The sequence below is a fragment of the Trachurus trachurus genome (assembly GCF_905171665.1).
Source record: "Trachurus trachurus genome assembly, chromosome: 3".
Classification (NCBI taxonomy): Eukaryota; Metazoa; Chordata; class Actinopteri; order Carangiformes; family Carangidae; genus Trachurus; species Trachurus trachurus.
This window is the reverse complement of record NC_139893.1, coordinates 18290687-18304395: the sequence shown is the minus strand read 5'-3', so window position 1 is coordinate 18304395 and position 13709 is coordinate 18290687.

Below are 13709 nucleotides of genomic sequence, written 5' to 3'. Positions count from 1 at the left end.
AACATCTTCCCGCGTGCCTGTATACCACTTGAGCTCCAGGCTCGCCATAAAGACAAGAAGGGTCGTAACAGCGCGCAGGCGCTGAACGCCAGGGTCTGTCACTCAACACTAGGGCTCCCTCTGTCTCCTCGCTGCTCATACGCTGCTCTCTGCTCAGCTGTTTCGCTGACCGGCAAATGATGAGAAGTGACAGCCAAAGACAGCCCTGTGCTCAGCCACAGCCCGCGAATTGAGTCACCATGCAAAGTAGAAGCCCCCACGCTCACACACACACACACACACATGCACATGCTCTAAAAACAGCCAGACATAAATTTTCCACAGACAGACATGCATACTGTACAGTACATGTCAATCTACACACAGAAACACTTGCACAGGCATCTCATGTTGTAAATTTGATGTCAGTGTTAATTTCTTTTGTAAATGATTGTATCAGCAAGAACTGCATCTGCATTTTCACTTAAAGTGTCTGTTTGTAATGTTAAATTTATTCTTTAAAGACAGTGTTTGGTAAGTAATTTGAAAAGTGTTGTTTACTCATTGTATGTTACTCATTAACAGTAATTACATTACTCTGCTGCCTAACACTAATTGAGGACACACAAAAAATGGTTTCTTTTTAAGAGCTTTTTGTATCTCACAACAGCATCAAACTTCATTCCTTTTCTTGCCAAGAGCTGTCCACTCTGGTGAAAACAAACTCCAACATTAACATTAACTTGCTTCCATCATCTATTTTCCACTACTGACTAATGGGCATGCTAACCAGCAAGGCCCGGCCGGCCTACAGCGACCCACTGAAGCCTCTAATCTGCTCTGAAGGCGTTGAACTGTTCAGAGGTCACATGATGACCTCTTGTCGAACCCCTTTTCAAATGACCGGTTGCTGGCACGAGCCCACGTTTGGTGGCCGAGAACACATAGGAATAGCCACTTTATTAAGTTCACAACTGCAAACACTGACACTGCTGGGTCAACCACTCACAAGTGGGGACACTCTCAGTCACAAAGGATAATGAGGACTTGACAATTACAATGAGTAGTGATTTTCACTGGATGGTCGGTCCTCATTTTACCTCTGAAATGTTGAACTTAACACCAAGCATCTGTGTATTTCAGGGATAATGTGTCCATTTATTTTATTTTAGTGTTCCTAATAAGGGCTATCCGTCTTTTCTATATCCCTAAGAACGCCTGACTCCATTGGTGAAATGTGTTGGGATATGCAGTCTTAATTTTGTTAAACATAATATGGCAATCGAAGTGCCCTTAAAAGTGCAAGCGTTTGTACTGAAAAAACAATAGGAGTGCTGCATTTATCTTGTTGATGCATTATTGATCAAAAACATCCCTCCCATTACTTTAAGGCAAAACATGAGGTGAGTTTCCCAGGTGTAAAAGTGAAACTAATGAAACTACATCTTACTCATAATGAGACAGTGCTATAAGTCCTTCACTGGCAGTTAATCTAGGGTATGAACCTTCCTTACATTGAGGCCTGGTGCTTGGAGATGCATTATTTACAAAAAAATAGCAGAGATTAGATTTAAGCATCTGAGGATGAGTGAAAAGCTTACATTGGTCCAATTTAGTAGCTAGTGATGCTAAATACAAGGTGACATATTAGACAATATGTGGGCAAAATGCAGTAAAATCACAAATTAATAATGGATGGAGACTTTTGTTTGTGGTGGTACTCGACTTTATAATATTTGCTTCCTCATTATAGTGGGATTGGGCATTTCTAAAAGCCATTGCAAATTTTAAAAGCCAGGGGAATTGTTGGTACAGATTTTAATGGCAGAATCTACAATACCTTTGTATATACGCTTTAGAGGACAATGTAAGTGGAGGCTTTATGAGATACTTAATTTGAGCCATGTGGGCAGTCTAGAAGATTCAATAAAAGGCACAGACTTTACTGTAGGAGAGCTGTGCATTGATACAATGGCTTCATTTCTCAGAGACAAGTGGAAATGAGAGGGACAATAAATGCTAACCTTTGTGATGAACAAAGACTACAGCCTTGAGAAGGGTTCCCCTCCACAGATGGCTATACTGGGATCTTGCAGAGACGCTGACACATCTAGACATGAAAGAAGCGAGTCTGGGATGACTTCACAAACTTTGGTGAGCTCCAGCAGTGGCTAGCTCCCTGGGGCACAAATCAGATCGCGCCTCACACAAGCTGGATTGCGTGAGGCCAGAGAGATGCTTGGCCTTGGTACACAGGAGCTGAGGCCTTGAGGGCTGAAACACCAAGCAACAGACAATGATGTCCTCTATCCGTCTCTCTTCTCAAAGCCGATTAGAGTACTGGGGGCCTAGGAGAAGTGACTATATCACCCCTGTCCGTCTGGAGACAGCTTTTTCTCTGCCAAACCTCCAGACACAAACTGACAGAGCTCTGAGGGATGTAGCTGAAATCACACAGAGAGTAGTGCAGTTTAGGAAACTTTGCATCGATGTAGAGTGGTTAACCTTGGAGGATTGGGGTTGTTTATTGCCTCAATCAATCAACCCATATATTGACATATAAAAAACGATATCAACAAAAGTGCAGGCTGTTTTGGTTTTGAGTAAAATCTGTCTGAAAGCTGGTTATATGTTATTTAAGATCTGTCAAAAGGAATGACAAATGTGCACAATCAGTGCAGATCGCTATTGATGTAATAGCCAAGTTTTATATTTGAGTGGGGAGAACTCAATTTTTCACTGACACATCCACTTCCCTGTCATTCATGGAAATAGCCATCCTCCACAAATGGGGCCAAATAAGAAAATTTCCTCAATTCCTATCCATCTATTAAGGCGGGATTGTTTGGGAGGGGGTCAAATGGGCCTGGTATTTTTTATCTAAGAGGTCAATGATTCATGCGAGGAGGTATCTTGCCTATCAGTTTATAAAAGTTATTATCAAGTTTTCACAGGGACATGAACGGAATTGGGCATTTCTAACTTTATGGGGCCGTGTCCACCGGACGCGCTTTCAGCGCTGACAGCGCTCTCAGCGCTGCTTTCCCAGCGCTTAGCGCTCTCTCTCTCCCTCGTCAGAATGCCGCTGTTGCTAGGTTACAAAACGAGTCCTCTGACACTTCCGTGTTCCGGCCTTGTTTAATGTAAACACTACAACGAGTGTCAGAAATACAACAGCATTAGCGGCAGCTTTTGACATGGACCCTGAGGTCGGCCTACCTTCAAGACAAGTGTGGGTCATGATATAAACCGAGCCACGTCTCCGGTTGTGTTGCTGTCGGTAACGTATGTCCCGCCCCTTCTTGATTCTGATTGGTCAGTGCGGGGAAAAGTGACATTGATGAGGGCGGCGCTGTTCTAAAAGTTGAACAGATTTCAACTCGAAGCGCTCTGAGCGCCGCGACAAAGAGAAGCAAGCGCCGAGGGCGTTTTTTTCCGCAGAGGGCGCTGAGCGCTGTGAGTGCCCAACTCAATAGGGTTTGAATGGAAAGTAGACGCCCAGAGCACTGAAAATGCGTCTGGTGGACACAGCCCCTATATATTTGCGGGAGAGAATCACGTAAACAAGCGCGAGATTAGACGCAACATCACACGCAAGATCAGGACGACGTGTGTTGCGTTGCCGGAAGAGACTGCCTGTAACAGAAGGGACAACACGGCTGAGTTTATGGAGTTTGAGAACAACAATGACTGGTTTCATTTCGATGGGTGACCCTATCAGTTTGAGACCGAGTTCACCGAAGACAAGCTGAAGGAAATGAAGGAGAAGAAAGAGGGACAGCTGCCCGGTGGAGTCTATGTGCTGGACCTGGGGAATCAAGTGGTCAGTCTGGTGGTCACTGCCTGCCAGTGGCGCTGAAACCAGATGTTTGTGCTGCAAGTCGGACAGCCCAACGTGTGTTGTCAGTGCCTGGACACTCTGCTGGACGTGGAAAGTTGCTGCATAGCGAATAACTGGAGGAGAGTGGGTGAGTTGTTTCGGTCTCTTTTAAAAATAAACCAGGCAAAGTTAACAGATGTTTGATGCCTTGTATTATGTGCTGGGACCCTGTTTGTACTGTTGATGACATTTGGTGCTGTTGTTACGGGTTTCAAAAAGATAATGTAACCGAGGTAACAAAATGATTTGACTGGGGTTCACTGCCCTTCCCTCTGGACCTGGATCCTGCAAAAACAGAATTACGTAGGTGAGTAGATGAAGGAGCGAACCACCATTTCTTTCCCAGATTTCTGTCTGATTTATTACACAAAGCACAATATAAAACAATACACTTTCCCCTGAGTAATTAGTTATGTTTCAGTTTTAAACACGTTAATTATGTTGTATCTGCCCTTTACATTTCCGCAAACATCTCATTCACACACATTCACAAAAATAATCTGTCTTTACAAAAATAAATCACTTCCTTATAAGTGCAATTGTATCAGAAATGTAAATTATGTTTTAATCTATATGAGCGTATATTTGTTTTTAACTCAATAAATGCATCCTCATATTAATGTAATAATGTAAACCTTAAACCTTTGTGGCTTTTAAATTAATATTCAAGTGACTTTACAGTCAAAACATGAAACAACACACATACACAGGGAAAATCATTCAACCTATGGTCTCATTAAACACAGACCGGACACTATAATAACTTCAAAACCGTACATTTGCTTTCATTTAACCGTAAATATATTTTACTAACATGTCAGGATGCCCCAGGAGCCGAAATGAAATGTATCAGGGAGCGACAGCACCAGCACACAGAATCCCACATACACAATCACTGTGCTAACATGCTAAATGGCCGCTAGCGCCATTGTTTACAACACTCGTATTTCCGCGATCACCAACGCGGCTCGTTACCACGGATACACACATCAAAACTCATCAACGGACTTCTTTTACGTATAATACATCACCGTGCACCCAAGGGGTAATCTGCTTGTGCAACTTTTACCGTGTACCAACCTGCAAAACAGAATTACGTAGGTGAGTAGATGAAGGAGCGAACCACCATTTCTTTCCCAGATTTCTGTCTGAGGGAAGAGGGAGGGGTCCCGCACCTCTAGACACCGCGGTGCAACGGTGGCTGCACTTTAGTTCCGCCTTTCCTTTTTACTCGTACAAGACATTTTAATACACAATAAAATATGAAAATATTATTCAACAGCTGGCTGGCTATTACTGACCTTAATAAAGTAATGTTACACTTTTTTTTGAATATGAAAGTAGATTTTCAAGGTGTATCACACACTCCCCAACAAATAAAAGTGGCTCCTGACACAAAATACTTGAAACGATTCTTCTCTGAACATATTTATACACATTTTTTTCCTTTTTTTTCATAACAAAACACATTCAAACTCTCAGTGAGTGTATCCTTTAAGTCCCATAAAGTGTGAAGTGTATAGTGTGCGTGTTTCAGACCTTATCAGGTGAGTATGCAATGTGTGTCCCAACAGGTAAGTATGGAGTGTATGATTCAGGTAAGTATGAAATGTATGGTGTGTGTAGTGTTCAAAGTCTCTTCAGGTGGGCATGGAATGTCTTTCATGGCCTTTCATCCACAGTGGGCTGGGTACATGACAGGTAGGTATGGGTATGGGGCGATGGATGGGGGTTGGAAGGGATGGAAGTATGGGGGACAGAGACACTGGTGAGAGCACTGTACTGGCTGGATCCCTAGGGCACTCACAGTGGGACGTGGCTGATAGGCTGGTCGGCCCAAGGATGGGTAAGTGAAGACATAGCCTGGCCGTCTTTCTCTTGTGGACTGTCTCAGAGGGATCTGATGTTCAGGTTGTGGCATGGGAACATTGTCCTCCTGCTGGACTGTGTGCAGCTCCTCTTGAACAGTTGTAGGTGGAGGCGGCTCCATGTCGTGTTCATCCTCACTGGAGGCCCCCTGCTCCTCACCTCTGACACTCTCTGTTTCCTGTTCAGGTTCTGCGCGAGCTGTTTCCGCCAGGTAGGTCTCATCCTGTTCAGATCTGTTTTGATGGTTAGAAGCAACATGTGGATCAGGTAAGTGACTCTCTGCTCTAGGTTTCTCCACAGGTATTCGCAACCAGTAACGAGGCACGCCTTCCTCTTCCTCAGAGTCGCTTATATCTGGGGTCTGTGTCACATGTGTGGGTTTTGGGGTGTGTGGGGTTCTCTTAGTTCTCTTTTGTGACCCAGTTGTGGTGGTGGTGGTCGGGCTCTGGAGTGGCTCTACAGGTAGGTCGTTGACTTGTAACAGGAGGTTCCTGTGCAGAGTACGAACCGGTCGGCCTCCTGCCTCTGGACTCACTTTGTAGACCGGGTTATCTCCAACCTGTTCTCTCACGATGTAGATAAGATGCTCCCAGTACGGTCTAAGCTTTCCAGGGCCCCCTCGTTCACTGAGATTGCGTACGAGAACTCTGTCCCCAGGCTGGAGAACCACACCTCTGCTCTTTTTATCGTAGTGTGTCTTTCCTTTTGAGCTGGACTGTCGGCTGTTTGCGTTTGCTATTCGATATGCCTCGATCATTTTTCCAGCCCATTTCTCAGCATATCCTCTTGCTCCATTGGTTTCAGTTCTCTCCTCCGTGGTGAGGCCGAAGAGGATGTCAACGGGGAGGCGAGGATGTCGGCCATACAACAAATAGTACGGGGAGAAACCTGTGCCCTCGTGCTTCGTACAATTGTATGCATGGAGGACATGGGGCAGGTGATCCTTCCAATTCTCCTTCTCTTTCTCTCCCAGAGTCCGGAGCATCTGCAGTAGGGTACGATTGAGTCTTTCTGCAGGATTACCCTGGGGGTGGTAGGGCGAGGTTCTCGAGTGGGCAACACCAGCTAACTGTCTGAGAGCTCTGAAGAGTTCATTCTCAAACTCTCGACCCTGGTCATGGTGGAGTTTGGCCGGGTATCCAAATCTGGGGATGAAATCGTTGAAAAGCCGATCAGCAGCCGTCTTACCAGCCTTGTTCCTGGTGGGGTAGGCTTGCGCGAATCTGGTGAAGTGGTCAACCACTACCAGGATATACTCGTACCCACCTCTACAGGTCTCCAGGTGAAGGAAATCGATGCACACCAGCTCGAGGGGCGAATTTGATGTAATACTTCCCATTGGTGCTCTTTCATGTGTGGCTGGCTTCTTCTGTTTAATGCAGGAACACTTTCTGGTCACGTATTCTTCTATCTCACTTTTCATGAAAGGCCAGTAGAATCGCTCCCTCGCTAGGCTCAGAACTTTCTCAACACCGACGTGACTCATGTTGTTATGTAGCTGGTTGAGTACTGTTTGTTTGTAGGCGGCGGGTAGGACCAGCTGCTGTCGACCTGCACTCTTCCTGAAGAGAAGGTCATCCTCTATGTGTAACCGGCTCCACTCTCTTAACAGTCTCCTTGTGTGTGTGTCAACTCTCCCTCGATCATCCTCTGTTAGTGGTGTGTCATTTTCCTTCAGCTCCATAACTTTCCCAATAGCAGGGTCTTCCCTTTGTTCCCTCACCAGCTCATCATGACTGATTTCCTGCAGGGGCTCGACGTGAGGTTGGCTTTGGGATGTTAAGTTGAGGGCTGCCACCCAGGCCACATCCCCTTGTTGTGCTCTCCGGCTCCCTTCCCATACAGCACATACTGCCTCCTCCGACAACTCCTCAGAACACTCAGCCATTAAGGTGTTAATGTCCAGGGGCAAGCGCGACAAGGTGTCGGCATCGATGTTGGCTTTGCCTGGCCGATACTTGATGTCAAAGTGGAAATCGGCCAGCTGCCCCACCCACCGGTGACCCACAGCGTTGAGCTTGGCAGTACTCAGGATATATGTGAGGGGATTATTGTCCGTAAAGACTGTGAAGTGTGGCGCGTAGAAGAGGTAGTCCCGGAACTTATCACATACCGCCCACTTCAATGCGAGGAATTCCAGCTTTCCGCTGTGTAGGTGATAATTCTGTTCCGCTGGTGTTAGTGTGCGGGATCCGTATCCAACCACCCTCATCTTCCCATCCTGGTTCTGATAAAGAACTGCACCGAGACCTTTTTGAGAGGCATCTGTGTGGAGTGTGAAGGGGATGTTGAAATCGGGATATGCCAGCACTGGGGGCTTGGTCAGCCGGTCCACAAGCTGTTCAAGGATCTGTTGGTGTTGTACAGTCCACTCTACCGGGGCTCGGGAGGACGGCTGGTGGCCTTTCATTTTTCCCCGTGGCGGCTTGGGCTGAGAGGCGTCAGGCTTCGACTGGAGCAGGTCGTACAGGGGCTTGGCTATTCGTGAGAAGTCCTGCACGTATGTTCTATAATAGCTCAGAAACCCAAGCAACTGCCTGACGTCCCCAACTGTCTGTGGTGTCTTGTGTTTCAGCGCCCGCACTGCTTCAAGATCTTTGGGATCCATTTTTACCCCTTCTGCTGATACCAACCGGCCGACATATCGAACCTCTTTGCGGAAGAGCTCGCATTTCTCCGGCTTCAGCTTTACCCCGTGGCGTTGCAAGGCTTGGAGGACTCGGCGTAGCACCTGCACATGCTCATCAAAAGACCTGGAGAAGCACAGCACGTCGTCGAGGTAGGGGATGCAGCACTCATCTCTCAGCGTATCGAGCATCCCTTCCATGCTCCTTTGAAAAGCAGCTGGCGCGTTCGACAACCCAAAGGGTATTCGTACCCACTCGTAGAGCCCCCATGGCGTTATGAATGCAGTCAGGTGCCTTGATCCTTCGGCGATAAAGCCTTGGTGGTAAGCTTTTCCCTGATCGAGGATCGAAAACCAGGTATATCCTCCCAGGGAGTCGGTGAGATCCTGGATCCTAGGGAGAGGGTGGCGGTCCGGCACAGTTTTGTTGTTGAGGAGCCGGTAGTCAACACACAGACGTAAGGATCCATCTTTCTTTCTCACACAGATGACAGGAGCTGAATACGGTGACTGGGACTTCACGATCCAACCTTTAACCAACAGCTCCTGGATGTACTCCTTAACTTCCCTGTAGAGTGGTTTTGGGATGGACGCGTAGGCCCTCTGAACTGGGATATCATCCTTAGTCCTGATCTCCATCTGTAGGGAGGGGATGCATCCTATGTCATCGCCATTGCGGGAGAATGCTCCACATTCCTCGTAGAGCACTTCCTTCACCGCCTGCTGCTCTTCAGGGCTCAGGTGACTGACATCAACAGGAGGAAGCCAGGACTCAGGTGGAGAAGTGCTGGGAGAAGTGATGCCATTAACCTCAACTGTTGTCACCTTTCTTGATGTAGAATTAGCCTGATGTGACTCTGGTGCATCGGTCTCGAGGACCTTGACGACATGTTGGATGGTTCCCAGGGCGGTTCTCTTTGGCAGGGTTACCTCATGTTTTGAGTGATTGGAGATGGGCACCTTAACATAAGGCCGTCGGGTGTTATTGACTTCCAAGAGGCCTCCTCCTACACTCAACTGTCCTAAGGCTGCGCTTTCCTCAGCTGGTTCGTATAAAACAAGGGGGTCAGATACATCAAAGTTTGGGGGTAGCCTGCACCACACATGAACTGTTCGACCAGGAGGAATGAGGGCGTGGTCTTTGCCCACTCTTATAGTGACTGGATCACAGTATGTCCTAGGGGGCACCTGGATGAAGTTCACTATGGCCTCCACCTGTTCTTCCTCTATTCCAAATGCACTGCGGAGAAGGCTGATAACTGTTGCAACTGCATCACCAGAAGACTCCTTCCTCCTGATGATCTCCTCCAGTACATTGGCTCCTACGAGTGGCTGGGGCAGTGGCAGCTGGCTGACTAGGAACGGGGCCTGTATGGTGAGATTAGGGTCATCATTCCCTGCCAGATTTACAGTGAGCTCAACCCATCCACTGTACGGGACGACGTGGCCAGTGACTGCATAGACGCCCAGTTCTTCCTCTAAGAGCTCAGAGAGAGGTCTCACTGTGTAATTAGGGATGTGAGTATCAGTCCAGTGTTGGTCGATTATGCTCACTTGTGAACCTGAATCAAACAGGACTGTTGCTGGGTAACCGCCAATCAAACATTTCAGCAGACTTTTCTTTCCAACTAGGGGCGCTTTGTAGGTGAGGTTACTCTGGCAGGTAAGTGTGTGTGGTTTTTGTTGTTTGTTTTGCTTGAGGTGTCTCGTTGTTTGATTGGGGGAGGGGCTTACTGTTTGGGACTGAAGCTGTTCACTGGTCTCTGAGTGTCCCTCCACAGAGACCGAGGTCCGTTTCCCTGCACCTTGACGCGGTTCAAACATCCCACTGCTCTGTGTCCTGCTTCTCCACACACGAAGCAGTGGTTACACTCCTGTAGGTTCTGCTCAATGCATTTTGGACAACGAGCTGTTCTCCCTCTCACCTGGGCTGCAGGTTGTCTCAGCTGTTGTTGGGCAGGTCTGCTGGGGGGTGGCTGAGAAGGAGGGTGTGACTGGATGTGAGCTGGCCTGGACAGAGGATAAGACACTTGAGCATTTGTTGTACAATGATCCATCAAAGAAGCCACCATGTGTGTTAGGGTTTCCACCTGAGCACTGAGCTGCTGTATTGTCTGGATATTTTTATTGTCTGTTGCTTTATCCCATGACTTGTCGTTATTGTTACAGTCTCCTGTCTCAACCTTAGCACTGTGCGCTTGTGTTGTCTTTTGTCTGGAGGATTGGCCAAGTCTGCGCTGATGCTCATTCTCATCGCTTATTATTTTCATGACCTGGCTGAGTATTTCCTCATCTGTGACTAGGCTGTTTGAAACTAAAGGTCTCAGTCTCTGCCGGAGGTCAGCATGTTTTGTTCCCAATCCCTGATAGACAGTGTGGAGGAAGACTTCTTGGATGGTCTTAGGATCATAAGAAATGTCTGTACTAGTCTGTCGGGACTGAAAAAGGAGTTTTTGCTTGAGCCCAATCATGCGGTACAGAAACTGCTGAGGTGATTCTTGGTCTGACTGTCTGGCGCACATTAATTCCTGGAACATCTCAGTCGTTGCTTTCTCACCGAGGTGGGACCTGAGGAAACCTTTAAGCTCAGTAACTGTAATTGAGTCTTTATTTACCAGCATATCCTTAAAGGCCCCTGGTTTGATGATCCTCAACACCCCTCTGACCACCTCTGCCTCTGCGAAGCCCTCTTTCATTCCCTCGTCGATTTGTTTACTGATGTTGTTGTAATTTAAGTCAGAGCTCTGATCTCCAACCTGACCACCATGTACTTTGAAGTCTCTGCGCTGCAGGTAGGAGAGGTCCTTCAACACTACTGGTCTCTCTGAGATCATCTGTGGCATACGGTGTGACTCTGACTCACCTTGGAGGGGGTAAGTTGTGGTTGGTGGGGTCGCTGTAGGTTCACATCGTCGCAGTTTCTCACCCAGCTCTTCATACACTTGTCTCAGTTCTTCTACTGACTGTATTGTTGTATGAGTGTGAGGATGAGGTTGTGGTTGCATGACTGTGCTGTTAGTGTGAGAATGAGGTTGTGATGCAGAGTTTGGGATCGTAGCGGATGGACTGTGGCTAGGTGTAACCTGTGTGTCACCATCACTCAATGCACCAACTGGAAAGTTAATAGAAACATCAACATTCATCACTTTACATATCAGATCATTTAAAACCAACAACTGACTCAAACCTTCATCCTCGAGTCCTAGTAGGGTGTCAGAGTGCATGTAGGAGACGATGTACTCCATGCAGCCTTCTTCATTCTCTGGACTCAGCTCTTTTTCGTGTTCACTATCGGTTGCAATGTCTTTTGCAACCTGATAGATTTCGTTGCTTGAGAGTCTGAATAGTTTTTTTTTGATGTTCCATACTAATTCTTTGCGAACCGTTGACATGGTGTGTGGTCCTGATGTCACCTTTAAGTTTATTAGTTCAGTAAATCAGTAGGGTGGTGACTTGGTAAAGGATGTGTGTGTGTGTGCGTGTTGACCTCCCGATCACAGGTGAGATCCCCTGGCTCTGGTGTGCGATGACCACAGGATCAGCGTCGTAGCCCTCTGGTAAGTAGCGTGCGCTGGTCTCAGGGTCAGACGTGGCTCACCGGTGACTAGCGTGCGTTGGCCTCAGGATCAGCAGTGCGGCTCCTAAGCGAGGTGAGGATCCCTTGTCTCCTTGGTCTCCCTCCTTGGACACCCACGGGTTGACTCCTGGCCGGCAGCAGCGTCTTGTCGTCTTGGTTCTAGTATCTCTGGACCTGCTCCTCCGATGGTTGTGATGAGGAGAGATCCCGGACGAGCCCCCACAGTTTGTTACGGGTTTCAAAAAAGATAATGTAACCGAGGTAACAAAATGATTTGACTGGGGTTCACTGCCCTTCCCTCTGGACCTGGATCCTGCAAAAACAGAATTACGTAGGTGAGTAGATGAAGGAGCGAACCACCATTTCTTTCCCAGATTTCTGTCTGATTTATTACACAAAGCACAATATAAAACAATACACTTTCCCCTGAGTAATTAGTTATGTTTCAGTTTTAAACACGTTAATTATGTTGTATCTGCCCTTTACATTTCCGCAAACATCTCATTCACACACATTCACAAAAATAATCTGTCTTTACAAAAATAAATCACTTCCTTATAAGTGCAATTGTATCAGAAATGTAAATTATGTTTTAATCTATATGAGCGTATATTTGTTTTTAACTCAATAAATGCATCCTCATATTAATGTAATAATGTAAACCTTAAACCTTTGTGGCTTTTAAATTAATATTCAAGTGACTTTACAGTCAAAACATGAAACAACACACATACACAGGGAAAATCATTCAACCTATGGTCTCATTAAACACAGACCGGACACTATAATAACTTCAAAACCGTACATTTGCTTTCATTTAACCGTAAATATATTTTACTAACATGTCAGGATGCCCCAGGAGCCGAAATGAAATGTATCAGGGAGCGACAGCACCAGCACACAGAATCCCACATACACAATCACTGTGCTAACATGCTAAATGGCCGCTAGCGCCATTGTTTACAACACTCGTATTTCCGCGATCACCAACGCGGCTCGTTACCACGGATACACACATCAAAACTCATCAACGGACTTCTTTTACGTATAATACATCACCGTGCACCCAAGGGGTAATCTGCTTGTGCAACTTTTACCGTGTACCAACCTGCAAAACAGAATTACGTAGGTGAGTAGATGAAGGAGCGAACCACCATTTCTTTCCCAGATTTCTGTCTGAGGGAAGAGGGAGGGGTCCCGCACCTCTAGACACCGCGGTGCAACGGTGGCTGCACTTTAGTTCCGCCTTTCCTTTTTACTCGTACAAGACATTTTAATACACAATAAAATATGAAAATATTATTCAACAGCTGGCTGGCTATTACTGACCTTAATAAAGTAATGTTACACTTTTTTTTGAATATGAAAGTAGATTTTCAAGGTGTATCACACTGTTCTGAGCATTATAAGTGGCTTTTTGATCGGTTGCGCGTGGCGTGGATAGACTGCGCTGTTTGTTATGGTGCGGTCTTTGCTAAAGTTGCTACAGCTAGAGAAGCTAGCGGTTAGCAGACTTCATCTCTCGAGGGGGGGTCTAACTCGGTGTCGGTTGGACCATGGGTTAAACTTACGCCGGAATATCCCTTTAAAACTGAGCCAAACTGCCATCACAAACAAAGCACTTTGATTTGCATTTAATAATTAGAGCATTCAGAGCAATCACTCAAAATCAGCAGGGGGAGGTGTGTAGAAACAGCTGTTTATGGCTCGCAGTTCTCACTCGTCCGTCACTTCCCTATGTCTGTCTGTCTGTCTATCTATCTATCTATCTATCTATC